Below are 17,777 nucleotides of genomic sequence, written 5' to 3'. Positions count from 1 at the left end.
TACTTGGTCTATGCCAAGTTTTGAATCCGAGTGCAACATATTAAGAGACACAAGATTTTGTCACTTGAACTAAGCCTTAGTTGCAATTTGATGTATCTTGATTTTGTTTATTTAATTAGTTATTAAATTGAGCCTTATGTTATGGGTTTAGAATTTTTTTTATTTCAATTAAATAAGAGGTTATAAATACCTCATAAATTATTGTAGTCGTGATTTAGTAATTAAAGGTGTGAAAACTACATTTTTGGTTTCGTGATGAAACTATGGTGTTGACAAGTGAGGTTGACTGAGTTTCTCTCTTGTTGCACGGAAAATTAGGTAGAAAGTTGAGGAGTCTTTTTTATTCAATTTTCAAACTATGGTGTAGATGAGTAGATTGAGGAATCCATTTCTTGTTACATCAAGAAATTAAATAGAAAGTAGAGTGATTTTCTTTATATTCAATTTTAGTTTACTCCTTTTCAATTTCAATATATCTTTTTATTCAGTTTTATTTCTTATTTTTTGTTTTCTCTTTCGTTCTATATCATTTGGTATCAGAGAATAAATAATAAGACAAGAGTTCAAACTGAATAAAAAGATATATTAAAATGAAATAGAAATAAAAGAAAATAGATTGAAATTGAATATAAAGAGAATCACTCTACTTTCTATTCAATTTTTTCATGCAACAAGAAACAGATTCCTTAACCTAACTTGTCCATGTCATATTTTGAAAATTGAATCGAAATGACTCACTCAACCTTTTACCCAATTTTTCGATGTAACAAAAAAGGGACTCAATCAACCGCACTTGTCCACACAATAATTTCATCACGAAACCAAAGAGTACTTTGGCACTCCTCTAATATCTGAATGAAGATTACAATAATTTATGAGGTATTTATAACCTCTTATTAGGTTAAAATAAAAAAAATTCCAAGTCCATAACATAAGGCCCAATTTAGTAATTAAATAAATAAAATTAAAATATTTTAAACTAAATTAAACATTCTAAAAATATAAACTAATAACTTTTAAATAATACTTGATCTCTTTATATCACGAATATTTGAAACACATATCAGAAAGGCTTTCGGAATAGAAATTGCTTAGCAACAGGATAGTGAAGGGTTTAACAAATGTGGAGGTATTTTCATTTCGAGATTTGCTACATATACAATTTTTTTGCCATACAAGTTTATATAAGTTGGCTAAAATTCAATAAAAACAACTCTCAATTTAGAGAGCGTATAAACACGCACTTTCTCATTGAATAACGCAAAATAAAAAACGGATCTTTTTCAATGTTTGTATCCCGCATATCTCGTCCTCCTCCTCTTTCTCCTCTTCCTTATTCTCATTCTTCTTTGCATTCCTCATCCTTTTTCTTCCTCTTTGCGTGTTTTATCCTCATCCTCGTTCTTTTTAATGTTGTTGTTGTTACTGCATTTTTTCTCCTCTTCTTTTTATTGATTTTGCAACATTATGTATCTTTTTTCTTCTTTTTTTGATTTTTTCTCCTGAGAAGAATTATAAGAAAACGAAATAAGAAGATGAAGAACAAGCAGCAGCAGAAAATGAGGAGGAAGAAGATGAAGAATTTTGAATTATACAGAATTTATCAAAATAAAAATACACTGAAATTTTTTAACAATACACAGAAATTTCTTAGTTTTTACACTGAAATTTTGCTACAAATACACAGAAATATTTTTTTTAGTTTGCATTTTTTTTATTTTTTTTCTTATTTCTTTTTTTATTTCAGTTGAATGAATGTAGGTTCATCCTCTTCCAAGTAATGTTATAGTATTATATATTTTTTCTACTTCTTTATTTGATTTTTTTTGTTTTTATTCTTATTAACAGATAAAACAAGAAGAAATTTGAGAAGATAAAATAAAAAGAAAAAGATGAATAAGGAAAAATAAATAAGATGATGATGGTGGTGAAAAAGAAGAAGAAGCAGCAGCGGAAGATGAGGAGGAGGAAGAGGAAGAGTTTTGAATTATGCAAACTTATTCGAATAAAAATACACCGAAAAATTTTTATAGTACACCGAAAGATTTACAAAATACACTGAAATATTTTTAAAATACACCGAAACAAGAATGGAACAAATTCATCACAATAATAATTCAGATTCAGAACTCCTACACCAAAATTTTGCTACAAATGCACAAAAATATTTCCTTTAATGCATTTTTTCTTCTTCTTTTTTCTTATTTCTTTCTTTCTTTTAGTTGAATGAATGAAGGTTCATCCTCTTCAAGTAATTTTGCAGCATTATATGTTTCATCTTCTTCTTTGTTTGATTTTTCTATTTTTATTCTTGTTAAGAGAGTAAAATAAGAAGAAACTTGAGAAGGTAAAATAAGAAGGAAAAGATGAATAAGAAAAAAGAAGAAGAAGATGACGACGATGATGAAAAAGAAGAAGTAACAGTAGAAGATGAGAAGGAGGAGGAAGAGGAAGAATTTTGAATTATGCAGAACTTATCAGAATAAAAATACATCAAAATATTTTTACAATACACCGAAAGATTTTCAAAATACACCAAAATGAGAATGGAATAGATTCATCACAATAATAATTCAGATTCAAAACTCCTACATCTAAATTTTGCTACAAATGCACAATAATATTTCTTTTAATGCATTTTTTTCTTCTTCTTTTTTGCCTCATTATTTTATATCTTTTAGTTGAATGAATGTAGATTCATCATCTTTCAAGTAATTTTGCAACATTATGTGTTTTTTCTTCTTCTTTGTTTGATTTTTTTTGTTTTTATTTTTGTTAAGAAAGTAAAACAAGAAAAAACTTGAGAATGTAAAACAAGAAAGAAAAGATGAATAAAAAAAAAGATGATGATGATGGTGAAAAAGAAGAAGAAGCAACAATAGAAGATGAGGAGGAGGAAGAGGAAGAGTTTTGAATTATGCAGAACATATCGAATAAAAATACACCGAAAAATTTCCACAATACACTGAAAGATTTCCAAAATACACCGAAAATTTTCTAAAATACACTGAAATGAGAATGGAACTGATTCATCACAAAAATAATTCAGATTCATAACTCCAACAATTGATTGTAACACACAAACTCGGTTTGAAAATAACACACAAAAATGACTGAATTATCAACAAAAATACATCCAATTCAATTTTAGATCAAGCAACGTCATCAATATGGCAAAAATTCTACGGAAACGATAACAATAATGACGACAACGATAATGACGATACGTATAAGAAGAAGACGACGATGACTATAACGATGATGATCACAATGATGAAGATGATGGAGGAGAAGGAAGAAAAGAAAGGAGGAGAAGAAATTTCAATGAGAAAAGAATGAGGAAGATGAGGAGGAGGAGCAGATGATGGTGTTGGTGACAGTGATAACAAAGTATCAGGAATAGCGAAGAAAAAGAAGAAGCACATGAAGTAAATTAAGTTAAAGGAACTTATATAAACTTATATGTCAAAATGACTTGTACGTGGAGAATATTTGTTTCACTTCGAGCAACAGATCTCGAAGAAGTCACAACCTATTTCACAAGATTCTCGAGGAGTCCACATGTTTAAGGAGCTCTAAGGTCACATTCTTAACAAATTTCTGATTAGTTCTCGTTAATGTAAATGAATTTTCCATTTTTCCATACACTAATATTAGCAACTGCATCTTTATTTTATCACAAAATTCACCTATGATCCTTCCATCTGAGGTATATATATATATAATAGGTTAAAGATCGACTATGCTATGTGTATATTAAAATTAATCACAAAATCAGTTATCAGTATAAAATACATGTTAAAATATAAATACATATTAAAAATAAATCAAGTCATACATGCATTTATACACAAATATATTGGTAGCTGATTTTAGTAACTAATTTTAGTATACGAATAATATTTTTGGTTAAAAATATATTTTCATATGTCTTTTTCTATTAATTTGAGCTTTTGGAATAGTTTTAGTTTCAACAAGATTTATAAAAATATTATATAAAACTTAAGGGATTCTTATGTGAAAGAATATATTAAAAATAGGGCAAGTTACTGAAATAAAACATTTGAGCTTCAAATTTTTATCGAAATACAACTTTTGCATAATGGATACCAAAATGTAATTTTTTAGTAAACTATGTAAACCGATAGAGGGGTCCCACGGATTGCAAATGAACATAAACCGCTACACTTCTCTAGCAGTTTATGTTGAAACGAAAATTGGCCAGAAACTGCGGTAGGGGTCTCGCGGTTTCTGTGTAAGTTGCAAATAGGTATAAACCGCGACAGGGGTCCAGCGGTTTATGCTTGCACCAATTTTGCCTATATATACCAACAAAGAGGGATTGGTGTGATGGTAGAAAGTCATTTTCACACTTTCACAAATGGATAGTGAGGAGAGTTTTTTTTTGTTCTATTCCAGTGCTCTGGAAAAAAAAAACAAAAGGCACGGTGTTAAGTTCACTAACAAAGAATCGGTGAGTGTTTTTATCCGTTCGACAAATACTTTGTCAGAGCTAAAGACAAGCATATTGCAAAAGGCAGGATTGTGTGGGGCCAAGTGGGTGAAGAAGGTGTTCTACAAGATTTTGATTGCGGTTGTATCAACTAGTGTGCAGTATAAAACATTTGTGATGGGGTTTGACGAAGACATGCAGGTTTTGTTTCATTGTAGGCGCAATTTTCCGGAGGTGAGAATACACGAGCTGTATGCCAAATTGAAAGATGGTGTCGACAATTCTGGTGCATCAACGCCGAATTCTCAGTCGACGACGGTGGGGGGTGCTTCTACTTTGATGCATATAGTTACATCTGGTTGTCTATTGGCTGAACCTCCATATGTTCTAGCAGGGTTAGCTAGGTCACCTGGTTTTTTAAGTGATGGTGAGCCAGATCATGTTGAAAATCCGATGTTAGAGGATGATTCAAACGATGAGCCATATCACATATTGGGGGACAATAAGGAGGATACTCCTTGGAACCCACCAACACGTAAGGGGCCATCCAGTTCTTGGTCCCACCAACAACCGCCACATTTCTTGATGTTGAACTTGGAAGTAGTCGGCGGGCAACCAGACATAGATCCCACCTTTGGAGGGCAAGGACTACACGAGGGAAATCTTTCTGGAGAATTTCAGATTGGCCAATCTTTCCAGACTAAGGAGGAAGTTGTGTTGAGTGTTAAGGATTATAGCATCCGTCGTGGAGTTTAGTATCGGGTGATAGAGTCAGATCATCTGAAGTATCATGGGAGATGCAAGGAGTTTGGAAACGGCTGCACGTGGATGATTCGCATCACACTTCGGTAGCGTAAGGGTAATTGGGAGGTTAAAAGGTACAATAGTCCTCACACTTGTTTGGCCACTTCGATTTCAAGCGACCACCGACAGCTCGATCACCATGTCATTTGTGCGAGGATCTTTCTGTTGGTTAGGGCAGATTCAACGGTTACGATTAAGGTGTTGCAAGAAACTACTGAGGCAATCTATGGATTCAGGCCTAGTTATAGGAATGTGTGGATAATAAAACAGAAGGCAGTTGCACAGATCTATGGAGATTGGGAAGAGTCATATGTTGAGTTGCCTCGTTGGATCCTTGGGGTGCAAGGCACGATGGACAGAACCGTGGCATTGTTGAAGACTTCTCCGGTACGTGTAGGTGATTAGATTGATGAGTCTACGGAATACTTTTATCGCCTTTTTTGGACATTCCCTCCATGCATTGAGGCATTCAGACATTGTAAGTCACTAGTAAGCATCGATGGGACTCATCTGTATGGGAAGTATGGCGAGACTTCGCTTCTGGCTATCGCGCAAGATGGAAACTCGAATATCTTGCTCGTTGCCTTTGCACATGTGGAATGGGAGAATACGGAGTTGCGGATAGCAACCACTACGTTCTATGAACCCGATTCCCACTCTTGTCACCAAACAACTGAGTGGATAGCAGCATCATGATGTAAGCCCGTGCATATATGCGTACGGTGTCCTCAGTAGTACGTAGCACCCTCCGGGAGCACCCTGAATCTCTCATGGAATCAGGTAAAGTGGACTGTAAAATGCTTTACCTTATTCGGCGGGAGAAGCTTGCCAAATAGTTCCTGAAACCACTCCCAAGCGGGTTTGCCATCATCCATCAGCTTCTCAAAATCTGTAAGGTACCCGAATACAGGTAAACCATCCACGGGCAGTCCCAACTGGTATGCAACATCTTGCAGCATGAAAGATGTGCATCTCAGGACGCCATCTCTCAATGAATGCGCTGACTAGGAGCTCATCCAACCAGAACCATCTCATGTTGAGCCTCGCCAGGTGGTATAAACTAGTCCTCTCCAGATAGGATACAATCCTGACATGCAGAGGCATGTTCTATTGCCTTCGGACACTATAAATATACCTACTTGGTTGTATCATGTGAGAGAAATAACCATATCAAATGAAATTCCATCACTAACAAGTTTAACCCATAGATTATAACAAAAAATAGATACTAAACTTATAATTTTAAATTAAATTTAATTAAATTTAAATATAAGATCAAATCTTTAATTTAAAATAATCAAACTCTAAACTAAAAATTTTAAAATTTAAATCTTAAATTTAAAAAACCTAAACTACAAAACGTATCATTTTAAAGTTTACGAACGTAAAATACAATCACTACGTTCTATTTACAAAATTTAATATTTAATTAAATTTTAAACTCTAAATAACTAAAACTATAATATTAAAATTTAAACTAATATATTTAAAACCTAAAATTTTAAATCTTACCTTTTAAATACGATACATCATCAACAACCCTACAAGCCTTACAATTTGAATCCTATATCTCAAATACAAGGGGATCATCATTCTACTTAAAGATTTTATCCTACCTTTAAATTTTACATCTTAATTTTGAAATCATAAATTGGCCAATCCTAAATTATGTGTTCTATCTACTGCACCCAAATACTATATTTTATGTTATATGAAATACAATAACTAAAAGAAAATAAACTTACCTCTTCGTTTATGCCGCTGGCAACGTATACAACGCCGTTGAACTGGTAAAGACTGCGTTCGTCCGCCATAGTCCCGGCCCCAGCAATGTCACAGAATGTCTTCCTTACCACCCTTTCTTCTCTCCTTCTCTCTAGAAAATGTTTCTTTCTCTCTCTAAGAAATGATAGTGGCTCAAACTGAATAATCTGTGATTCCCTATCGCGTATTTATACCAACGCATAAACCGCTGGACCTCTGTCGCGGTTTATGCCTATTTGTAACTTACACAGAAATCGTAAGACTCCTATCGTAATTTTTGGCCAATTTTCGTTTTAACATAAATCGTTAGAGGAATGTAGTGGTTTATGTTCATTTACAATGTGTGAGACCCATCTCGCAATTTACATAATTTACTCAAAAATTACATTTTAGTATCCATTATGCAAAAATTATATTTTTATTAAATTTAAAACTCAAATATTTTATTTTATTAACTTATTCTTAAAAATATAACTATTTATTTATCTTTTCTTATCCGCTTATCTCTTCTTATCCACTTCAAATTTTTGAATAAGGAATTTCATGGCATAATAAAAAAAGTATTCAATTTTACCTTATCTTCATGTCAAATCGATGACTCTGATAAACATTCGATAATTATGTTGTTTTAGGTATGAATCACCTTATTGGAGATCACTTGCAGCAACACGAATTCAGGTTGTCTGGAGATACAGGAAGAAACGTCTGAACCGTTCTGATAGCCAAACAATCTAATCGTACATCTAAGTCGTCATAGGTTGCTTCAATTCTTGGATTCACTAGCTTCTTTCCAACTACAATTTTCCCTTAATAACAACTAATTGCTTCCACCTAGGTACATAACTAACGTTTGCTTTGCTTATAATTTAACACGTCCTTTGCTTTTTCCCACAAGAAAGGCATCATTATTGATGCACTAATAATAGGTGCATATATATTATCTAATGATTTTGTACTCACGTGAAAATGTGGAAATACATTCCTTAGCTTCATAGTTAGTATTTCTTGTTAACTTTAGCATGCCTAGAAGATTTCCCTATACATCAATACTCAATATTTGCTTCGTGGAAAGTTTGACTATTTAACTTATAAAATTTTTTTAAATATATCGATATATTAATATTTTAATAATTTTTAACTATTAATTTTAATTATATATATATATATATATATAAAATTAAAATTAACAATTAAAATTTACTAAAATATAGCGTATTGATATGTTTAAAAACTTTCTTTAACTTTTATCCGTATAAGTTGTATAATTTATATTTCTAAAACTGTATAACTGAGCTAACTTTTTAGGCCGATCAGACATTATAAGTGCCTTGTTATTTGAATATCTAAAAATATGTATTTTTTAATATCTAATGAAATCTTAAGATGAAAATAAGTGTTTTAGTGTTAACATGAGGTACAAGTGTACAACCTACACCAACATTCAAAAAGTTGATTAAGAGTATAATAATTTCTCTCTTCCAAAAGCCAAAAGAAGCCATAGTTTGTTCTGTGTATTAACTTTATGAAGCTATTTATTAGTATCATTAATGAGTGAGTAGTCAACTACATGTTTTAGGCGGGTGTGTGTCGTGTGTATAAAAGAGATAATATTTAATGGATGTACACCAGTCAAGAATTAAATAACTTAATTAATAATGATTAATTTTAAATTATTTTTTAAATTTAAAATTTGATTAATTAATATTAATGACATTTTTGAATCAAAACTTACCTTAATTTATTTTCACTTTCATTCATCATTTACCACACAAAATCACAAATTCTAATATCTTTTTCCAACGACTCACGCTGCCGCAGTTTCGTCCTTGCACCGCTAGCGTCGTAGCAGCACCGTCTTCCCGCGCCATTGTCGGTCGTCTTTGCATCCTTCTACGCCACTTCATTTGCCGTTCGCGCAGGAAAGACAGCCACCATCCCGCTTCTATTTCACCCTCCTCGCGTCCCATCGCTCGTCCGATGCCCCCTTGCCGCTCACGACTCCCCATCGCCCACTACACCAAATTAGTCATATAGCTACACTAAATTTGTGACCCTAATTCTAAGGGTCTCCATTAGTTAACATTGTGACACTTATAATATAATTTTTTTTACCGTCAGTAATGAAATTTATATCTCTCTTCACTTTTCCTTTTACTTTTCATTTCTTCCAAAACCTTGTTTGCTGCCATTTGAGATGAGATGAGATGAGAAGAGACGAGAAACAGAGAAAGTAACACCATTACCTTCACCGTCGTAGTTCACATTCGCCGTTCACCGTCGCAGTGCGTTTGCCGTTCACCATCGCTGCGTCGCAGTTCGCGTTTGCTGTTCACTGTTGCGGTTTGCGCTCGCCTTTCACTGTTCGTCGTCTCCCGCGTCGTCCTTTCTCTTTCCCTCTTTTATGTGTGCGAACTGTACCCTAATTCCCCATTTGGCAACTTTTTTCTTCTCTTCCAACCCCACTGAACACTGATAGTGAGTATTTAATTGTTCTTCTACTATATTTTTCCTTGCAATTTCTTTGTTGTTGCTGCAATTTACTGTTATGATTATATCTTTATGTTCATACTTGCGATTGTTTCTTTGAATTCTCTTATATCATTTTAATTTTACCTGCACTCAACATGTTCGATGAAATGCTTCAACCAGATTTCTTTGAATGCTCTATTTGTTATTTCTTCTCTTGATTTCTTTGATGTTTTTGTGCCTTGATGGCATCATGAACTGGTTGATGTTCTTCTTGAATTATGTAGGTGATGGTGATAGCTGAAGCCGGAAATGAGCGAGCTGAGTTTGCAGTTGACGGGTTTCTAAGCACAGTTGATAGGTTGCAAGCTGAACAACATAAACAGGTACTTTATTGATGGTTTTATATTTTATTGTAGGGTTATGCACATGTTGTTTTGTATCCTTGTTATGCATGTATTTAATATTGGCCCATTTGTGTGTAATTATGCTGAACGCTGATAAAGCATGTCAGCCTGAACTAAATCTTTTTCATACACATATCTTTCGTGGCATTCAGTTAATAAGGTTATGAATCCTCACAGTGAATAATACAAAATATTTTGCTAAATTAGGCTCTGTTTTCACCAAACTTGCCTTTCTTCATGATCAAGGCTTAAAGTTAAAAGCCATTGTCATCTTAGGTACTTTTCATCGGATCCCTTCAAAATACTAATGATGGGATGGAAGGCACTAATAGAATTATAGTCTTTAAGTTCCTGATTTTATATGGCATATTCTCCCAATTTACATTGATCCCCCACCCCCCCCCCCCTTTTTTTTCCCTTTCCCTGCTGCATTAGTGATCAGACTGCTGTAATATAATTGTTTAGAGAGTTCATTAATTTCTTGTTAGAAATGGCAATTATATGTTACCTTCACTTGATGAAAAAATATGCAAGAACTATTTATGATATTTAATCTTAAAAGGTTTTGGTTACTGAGTTTTAATTTTCTTGAATAATGTACTATTTAAAACAGAAAACCTGCCTATGTTTGCTTTGAGAGACGATAGTGTTGTTGAAGTACAAGGTGAACCTACCAGAGTTCATAAGGCAGTTGAAATTATTGCAGTTCATTTGCGTAAGTTCTTGGTTGACCGCATCATAGTTGGATTATTTGAAACAAAGGCAAGTCCTTTTACCTCCCCCTCATTTTCTTTCCACGAAGCTAAAAGGTGCGAATGCAAAGACCAAAAGGTAGCTATGAAGTTTCTTTTACAATTTTACAATGTCTTGGACCTTTTCTAAATGTATATTGTTTGTGATACAACAATTTTATATGTTGTTTTGAAGTTACACATGCACCAACCATCTTTGCTAACAATTCTGTTGTCTTTTTTTTTCACTATCAGATGCAAATGCCAGATGTTTGACTCAACTACAATGCACCCCCACGCCAACCTTGGGTTCCTCCTCCTCAAGGGTTTCCAGCTCCTGGTGGCGGTGGCCTGCTTTTGCACCCCCTAGTAAGCAATATATGCCAACATCAATTCCCTATGATAATTATTACCCAACAGCTGACCTGCCTCCTATGGACAAACAATTCCATCAGGTTGCACTATTTGCTTATGGCAGGGATCCTTCCACTGGAATTCATCCACCAAGTGCACAACCACAACAATCTGCTGCAACTAAGGTGTCTTCTTTTGCCTAAGTTGAGAATTTTTGTGGAGAGTGATATTCATTTGATGACGCATTGTATCTTGATTTTATGTAATTTTGTTTCTACTGCATAGGTTACGCAGCACATGCAAATTCCTCTATCATATGCAGATGCTATTATTGGAGCATCAGGTGCAAATATCAGTTACATTCGTCGTGCTAGTGGAGCAAGTGTTATGGTTAGGAGAGAAGGGGTGTGCCAGGGGAGATGACTGTTGAAATAAGTGGGACTACATCAGAGATACAGACAGCCCAACATTGTTGTTATTTTTGTAAAACTTGTGGGATTGAATTTTTGATTTGTTGAAATATAATGTTATTTTTGGAGAATTCAACTTTTGATAATAGAAATCTTTGATGTTTGAGAGATTATAACAGTTTAAAACAGTCACTAAATACAGAAAAAAACTGTCGCAGGAATAAGTAACTTAGTAACGGTTTTAAATCGAAAAGCTGTCACTAAAAATATTGTGACAGTTTAAATAGTCATTAAATATGCTTAAAACTGTATAAGAACTAGTAATTTAGTGACGGTTTCAAATCATTGCTGAATATTGTGACGGTTTATAATAGCCATAAAATATAAGAAAAAACTGTCACAGGATTTAGTAATTTAACGACAGTTTTAAAACGTTGCGAAATACAGTATAAAAAGCATCTTTGCAAGTGTTACAACTTAGTGACGGTTTTATATTTTAAAAACCGTCACAAACAATTTAGCGACACTCCTTACCAACAGTGGTCCAAAACCGTCACTGTGTCAGCTGGCGACCCTCAAATCTGTGACGCTTTTTTTAACCGTCGCAAAACCATTTAGTGACAGTTAAAACTGTCACCAAGCATTAAAAAAACGTCGCCAAAATGCAGTTTTGTTGTAGTGTTATCGCTCGCCACTCGCACCCCACGACTCTTCATCCGTCGCGACGCAGCCACCACCAAGTCCCTATTCGCGACGCGCGATCAACTACTCCGATCCATGGCGATTCCTCCACTTGTCGCAACACACTATCGTGAGCCCCCCACTGTACATGCAACGCCATCCAAGACGTCGTCGCCGGCCATCCTGCGGTTCTTCTTCTCCTCTTCCTATTTGGTTTTGAATATTTTTTTAACTAGTTTTTTATGTTTCTTTTTTCTACATTTCGGATGATTCTTTTTCCTATATTTTGTATGTTTTTTTCTTAGGATTTAGATAATTCTTTTTATTAGTTTTGTATGATTCTTTTTCTTATGTTTTGTATGTTTTTTTTTCTTAGGATTTAGATGACTCTTTATCTAATGTTTTGGTGCTTTTTGTTTTTTAGAGTTTTGAAAATTTTTTTTAGAAAGAGGAATTAGTGCTTTGGTAATAAATGGTAAAATGTGAATTAGAGTAAAAAGAGGCAATTAATAATTATTAATTTTGTATCTTTTAAAAAAATTAAATAACCACTAATTAATAACAATTAATATTATTAATTAGTATAGAATATAATTCAAAAATATTTGTTGGCTTATTGTTGGCTAAACCCCTCTTGGTTTTCTAGCGGGATTCTTAAACTTTGTAAATGTGACTCATGTTTATATTAGTCTTTGACACAATTTTCGATGCACAAACATTAACGGAATGTTGATGTGGACAGCTAAATACTATGTTAGACTCTGTAAAACGTCTTTCTTTTTGGCACTCAAAAATACCAAAAAAAAAATATCATAAATAGTATTTATTGAAATTTTCTTTCCTAAAGCAAGTAATCCAGCGTCATTTTTAAGTTATTTGAACACCAAAATCAAAATAACGTCGCTTTATAAGTTTCAGCATAAAATTCTGTTGTCCATATCAACGTTTTATTAATATTTTTGTGTCAAAAATTATTCTAGAGTTTAATGTAAGTCACGTTTATAAAATTTAAAAATTAAAAAATAATAAATAAAAAATTAAATTAAAATTCGTGTATAAATTGAGAAATCAAATTAAATATTAATTCATATATAATATATATAATACATATGATTAATAAATAAGCTTCACATTTTGTATTGGATACAAAATATTCTACTCTTTCCTATATTATTATTATTATTATTATTATTATTATTATTATTAGTTAACTTCATCAAGTTTATCTAATATGTGCCCACAATTGCAATCATAAATTTGCCATAAACTTTGTCAGGATAGATACGCAAGGGATGGTTGCAACGGTATATTGACTTTGGTGATGAACATAGGACATTATTAGCATGCACATTGCACGAGTGCTGAAACAAAAAGCAAATTTAATCATTCACTGTTACGCTATGATGTTGACTTTCCAGAGTCTTCTAAGCCACAAACTCCATAACTATAATTAATGACTTGAGATTGGGCCATCCTTTAGCGATAAGCCACCAAAAACTCTCGTGGTACCCGTTATACGCATAGGTTCTACAATGAGTAATCACATGCATACATATGAAAAAGGATTGAAAGTTTTAAACCATCCTTTTTTTTTTTTTTAAATAAAGAACTTTTTTAGTATTTTAATACTCTTAGAAGTAAACAATATTTTTAAATTATTCATTAAAATTAAAAAATAAATTATTTATTAATATTTTAATTCTAACTTTATTAGCAAATTAATAGATATTAATATATCTATTAATTCAGTTTTCTTTTTCCTTTCTAAAATTCAATGTATGCAATAGTAACAAATGTGAAATAGCAAAGATCTTCCTTTGTTTCCTCCGCTGTGATTACTCCTAATTAGAATAATGTAATTACCCACTACCATCTAAAACTATTGACTGTAAATTGTCTAAATAGATTGGTTTTCTTGTGTTCCCAATTTGTTCTTTTGCGGTTACTTATGGTGAACCAAATCGGCAAGTAGTAGTAAGATGATAGTGCCTTTGAATTTGTTGTACCTTTTGGGTGAAATAACTATTGTTAATATTTTTTATTTATTGTTTTTTTTTTTTCTAAGAAAGTTGTGGAATATTGTTAGATTTACTGATAGAATTATCAAAAAAATTCGTCGATAATATATTTATTGTCGAAATTAACAGCAGACTAAGTTAGACAATTAAAATTTGGGCGAATTTTTTCATCTGTCGCTAATTTTTAGTAAAATTCTGGAGTATGTTATTATCGAAAATATTTTGACAGTAATTTTAGCGCTATAAACTAGATTTTCGCGCATTTACTACGTCAGATTTATTCCTTGATATATGATCCAAACTGTATGATATCTACTTATCAGTTGCAATATTTAATATTATGAAAAAAAATTACAATATAAAAGGAAAGGATGAATTTTAAAGTCAATCAAAAACAAAATTTAAAAACCAAATAGCTATATAATGAACTCACTTTCACCAGGACGTACTCGATACAGCACAATAAACACACTATACCTAATTAAAGGATAAAACAAGTCAAGCTTAAACTTGAAAAGTTGAAATGTACATTGTACTAATAATAGAACATTTTAAACTCAGATTTCAGTAGCTTTATGTGACAATCTTAGAGAAGTGTAATAAAATAGAAAAATTACCTGAGATAGGTTATCCAATAAGGACAATTTCCAATGCAGCTTAATGTATAATGTGAGTATCTAATGAACCAAAAAGCCTACAAATCATGTAATTTTCTACTTGATAAAAGATTGTAAAAGATATTATAAACCAGAAAATCACATTATAATGTCAGATGTCCGTACTTTCCTTCTTTTCTTTCTTTTCAGCGTAACTTTTTAAACTATCTTACATAAGAGTCTTACAACAACATGCTAAATTGACAAAATAATATTTAATATAAAGCCAGGACAAAATACCTCATATTTTTTAAATTCAAAACCTTCAATCACCATGTACAATGCAATGAGCATGGTCAAGAGGGGGCTGTAGTAGGCCTTGAGCCTCTAGCTAAGTAATCTTCAGCTCTACCAAAACTTAAAGTACATCAAGTCAATAGATATGTATACAAATTGAATATATTGAATCGAACAAGTTTAGTGATTTAAACTGACATATATTTTGGATAATAGGATTAATTGAAACTGGTCAAAGCTTTCAAAAGGCTAAGCTATTGGATTTGTTCCAAAGAAAATATATGCGCTCTTTTGTTATAGGTAACAACTATTCATTGCAGGAACTTAGCCACAAATATAATGAAATTAGTCAAATCAAAGGTTTCTAATAGTTTGTAGCAAAATTTAATATTGGTGTTAGTTTAATGTATGTTAACAAGCAACCTAGTGCAATCAATGGTATAAGGTTCTATGCATCTGAGACGACTCTTTTGTAGCTTCCGGGAATTTATCATCAACAACAACACCAAAGTCTTATCCCACTAGGTGGGGTCGGCTATATGAATCAAACGACGCTATTGAACTTTATCATGTATCATGTCAGTAAAAAGACTGTTTATATTTAGATCTCGTTTGACCACCTTATGAATGGTCTTTTTAAGTCTTCTTCTACCTTTCACCCCTTATCCATCTTCTATCTCATCCACCCTCTGACTAGATGTTCTGTCGGTCTTCTTCTCACATGCCCAAATCATCTGAGACGCAATTTTACCATCTTTTCCACAATAGATGCTACTCCAACTCTCTCTCTCTCTTATATCTTCATTTCTTATTCTATCCAATCACGTATGACCACTCATCCATCTCAACACCTTCATCTCTACCACACTTAGCTTATGTTCGTGCTCCCCTTTGGCCGCATAACACTCTGTACCATAAAGTATAGCCGGTCTAATAGCAGTGCGATAGAACTTACCATTAAGTTTTAAAGGCACTTTTTTGTCATATATAAAATCAGACGCACTCTGCCATTTTGACCAACCTGCTTGGATCTTATGATTTACGTCATGTTCAATCTCTCCATTATCCTGTATGATGCATCCAAGATACTTAAAACTCTTAACTTTTCGTAGAGTGTTATCTCCAATCTTCACCTCTATATTAGGATTTTTCCTTCGCAGGCTGAACTTACATTTCATATATTCCGTCTTACTACGGCTTATGCGTAGACCATACACTTCTAGAGTTTCTTTCCATAACTCCAACTTCTTATTTAGGTCTTCTCTTGACTCTCCCACAAGGACGATATCATCGGCAAAAAGTATGCACCATGGTATAGGCTCTTGGATATGCTTTGTGAGTACTTCCAAGACTAATGTGAAAAGATATGGACTTAAGGATGATCCCTGGTGTAATCATATACCAATAGGAAATTTCTCTGTCATATCACCTTAAGTCTTCACACTAGTTGTAGCCTCATTATACATGTCTTTAATTGCACGAATATATGTGATCCTTACTCTCTTCTTTTCTAAAACCTTCCATAAGACCTCCCTTGACACTCTATCGTATACTTTTTCTAAATCAATAAACACCATATGTAGATCTCTTTTATTACTACGATATCTCCATCATCCTTCTTAACAGGTATATCGCTTCAGTAGTGGATCTGCTTGGTATACAACCATATTGATTTTTTATTACTTGTGTCTCTTGTCTCAACCTCTATTCTATCACCCTTTCCCATAACTTCATGGTATGGCTCATGAGTTTGATTCCTGTATAGTTTTCGCAACTTTGTATATCTTCTTTATTTTTATAGATAGGTACCAAGGTATAGTTTTCCCATAACTCATCTGGCATCTTCTTAGATCTTAAAATCACATTAAAAAACTTGGTTAACCAACTGACGCCTTTCTCTCCAAGGCCCTTCCAAACTTCAATTGGGATATTTTTGGGTCCTATTGTCCTGCCATTTTTCATCTGCTTTAGAACCTCTTTTACTTCGAAGTCTCGAATCTTTCGATAGTAGTCAAAATTTTGATCTTCTTCTCTCGTGCATAACTGATCTGTCCTTCATTAAATAACTCGTAGAAGTAGCTCTTTCACCTTTTATTGATCTTCTCCTCTTGAGCCAACACCTCCCCTCTTTATTCTTTATGCACTTAACCTGATCCAAGTCTCTCATTCTCTTTTCACGGCTCTTTGCGATTCTATATATACATTTTTCTCCTTCTTTCGTGCCTAAGGACTGGTAAATACTCTCATATGCTCTTATTCTTACTTCGCTTACAGCCACTTTTTTTTTCTTTCTTAGCCACCTTATATTTTTCTCAATTGTCTGTATTGCGGTACAAAGACCACTTTTTAAAGCACACCCTTTTTACCTTTATCTTTTCTTATACACTCGCATTCCAGCACCAGACTTCCTTGTCTCTTGGTCCTATCCCTCTAAATTCACCAAAACTTTCTTTTGTTGTTCTTCTAATAACTTCTGCTATCTCTCTCCACATCTCCTCCGTGCTTCTGTTCCTATCCCACTTTGCTTCTTCTTCTACCCGTCTTAGGAAGCTTCTTTGTTCTTCACCTTTTATCCGTCACCACCTCGTCTTTGGATTTTTCATATGATATCTTTTTCTCAACTTTTACTCAATGCGAAAATTCATGACAAGCATCCTATGTTGAGTTGTTAGACTCTCTTTCGGAATAATTTTACAATTAATGCAAAATTTCCGGTCGACTCTCCATAACAAGAAAAAGTCAATTTGAGAGTTTGTCATGCCACTCTTATAGGTTATAAGATGTTCATCTCTCTTT

At 33.2% G+C, this 17,777-nt stretch overlaps 1 pseudogene; it reads left to right on the top strand.

Moving 5' to 3' along the window:
* Positions 1 to 9,777: 9,777 nt before the first annotated feature.
* LOC107641062 (flowering locus K homology domain-like) lies at positions 9,778 to 11,497 on the top strand (annotated as a pseudogene).
* The last annotated feature ends 6,280 nt before the right edge of the window (positions 11,498 to 17,777 follow it).

Source organism: Arachis ipaensis, chromosome B5, assembly GCF_059453495.1.
Source record: "Arachis ipaensis isolate K30076 ecotype BB chromosome B5, ASM5945349v1, whole genome shotgun sequence".
Classification (NCBI taxonomy): domain Eukaryota; kingdom Viridiplantae; phylum Streptophyta; class Magnoliopsida; order Fabales; family Fabaceae; genus Arachis; species Arachis ipaensis.
Note: the sequence above shows the minus strand (reverse complement) of the source record. Positions and strands in the feature narration are given on the sequence as shown.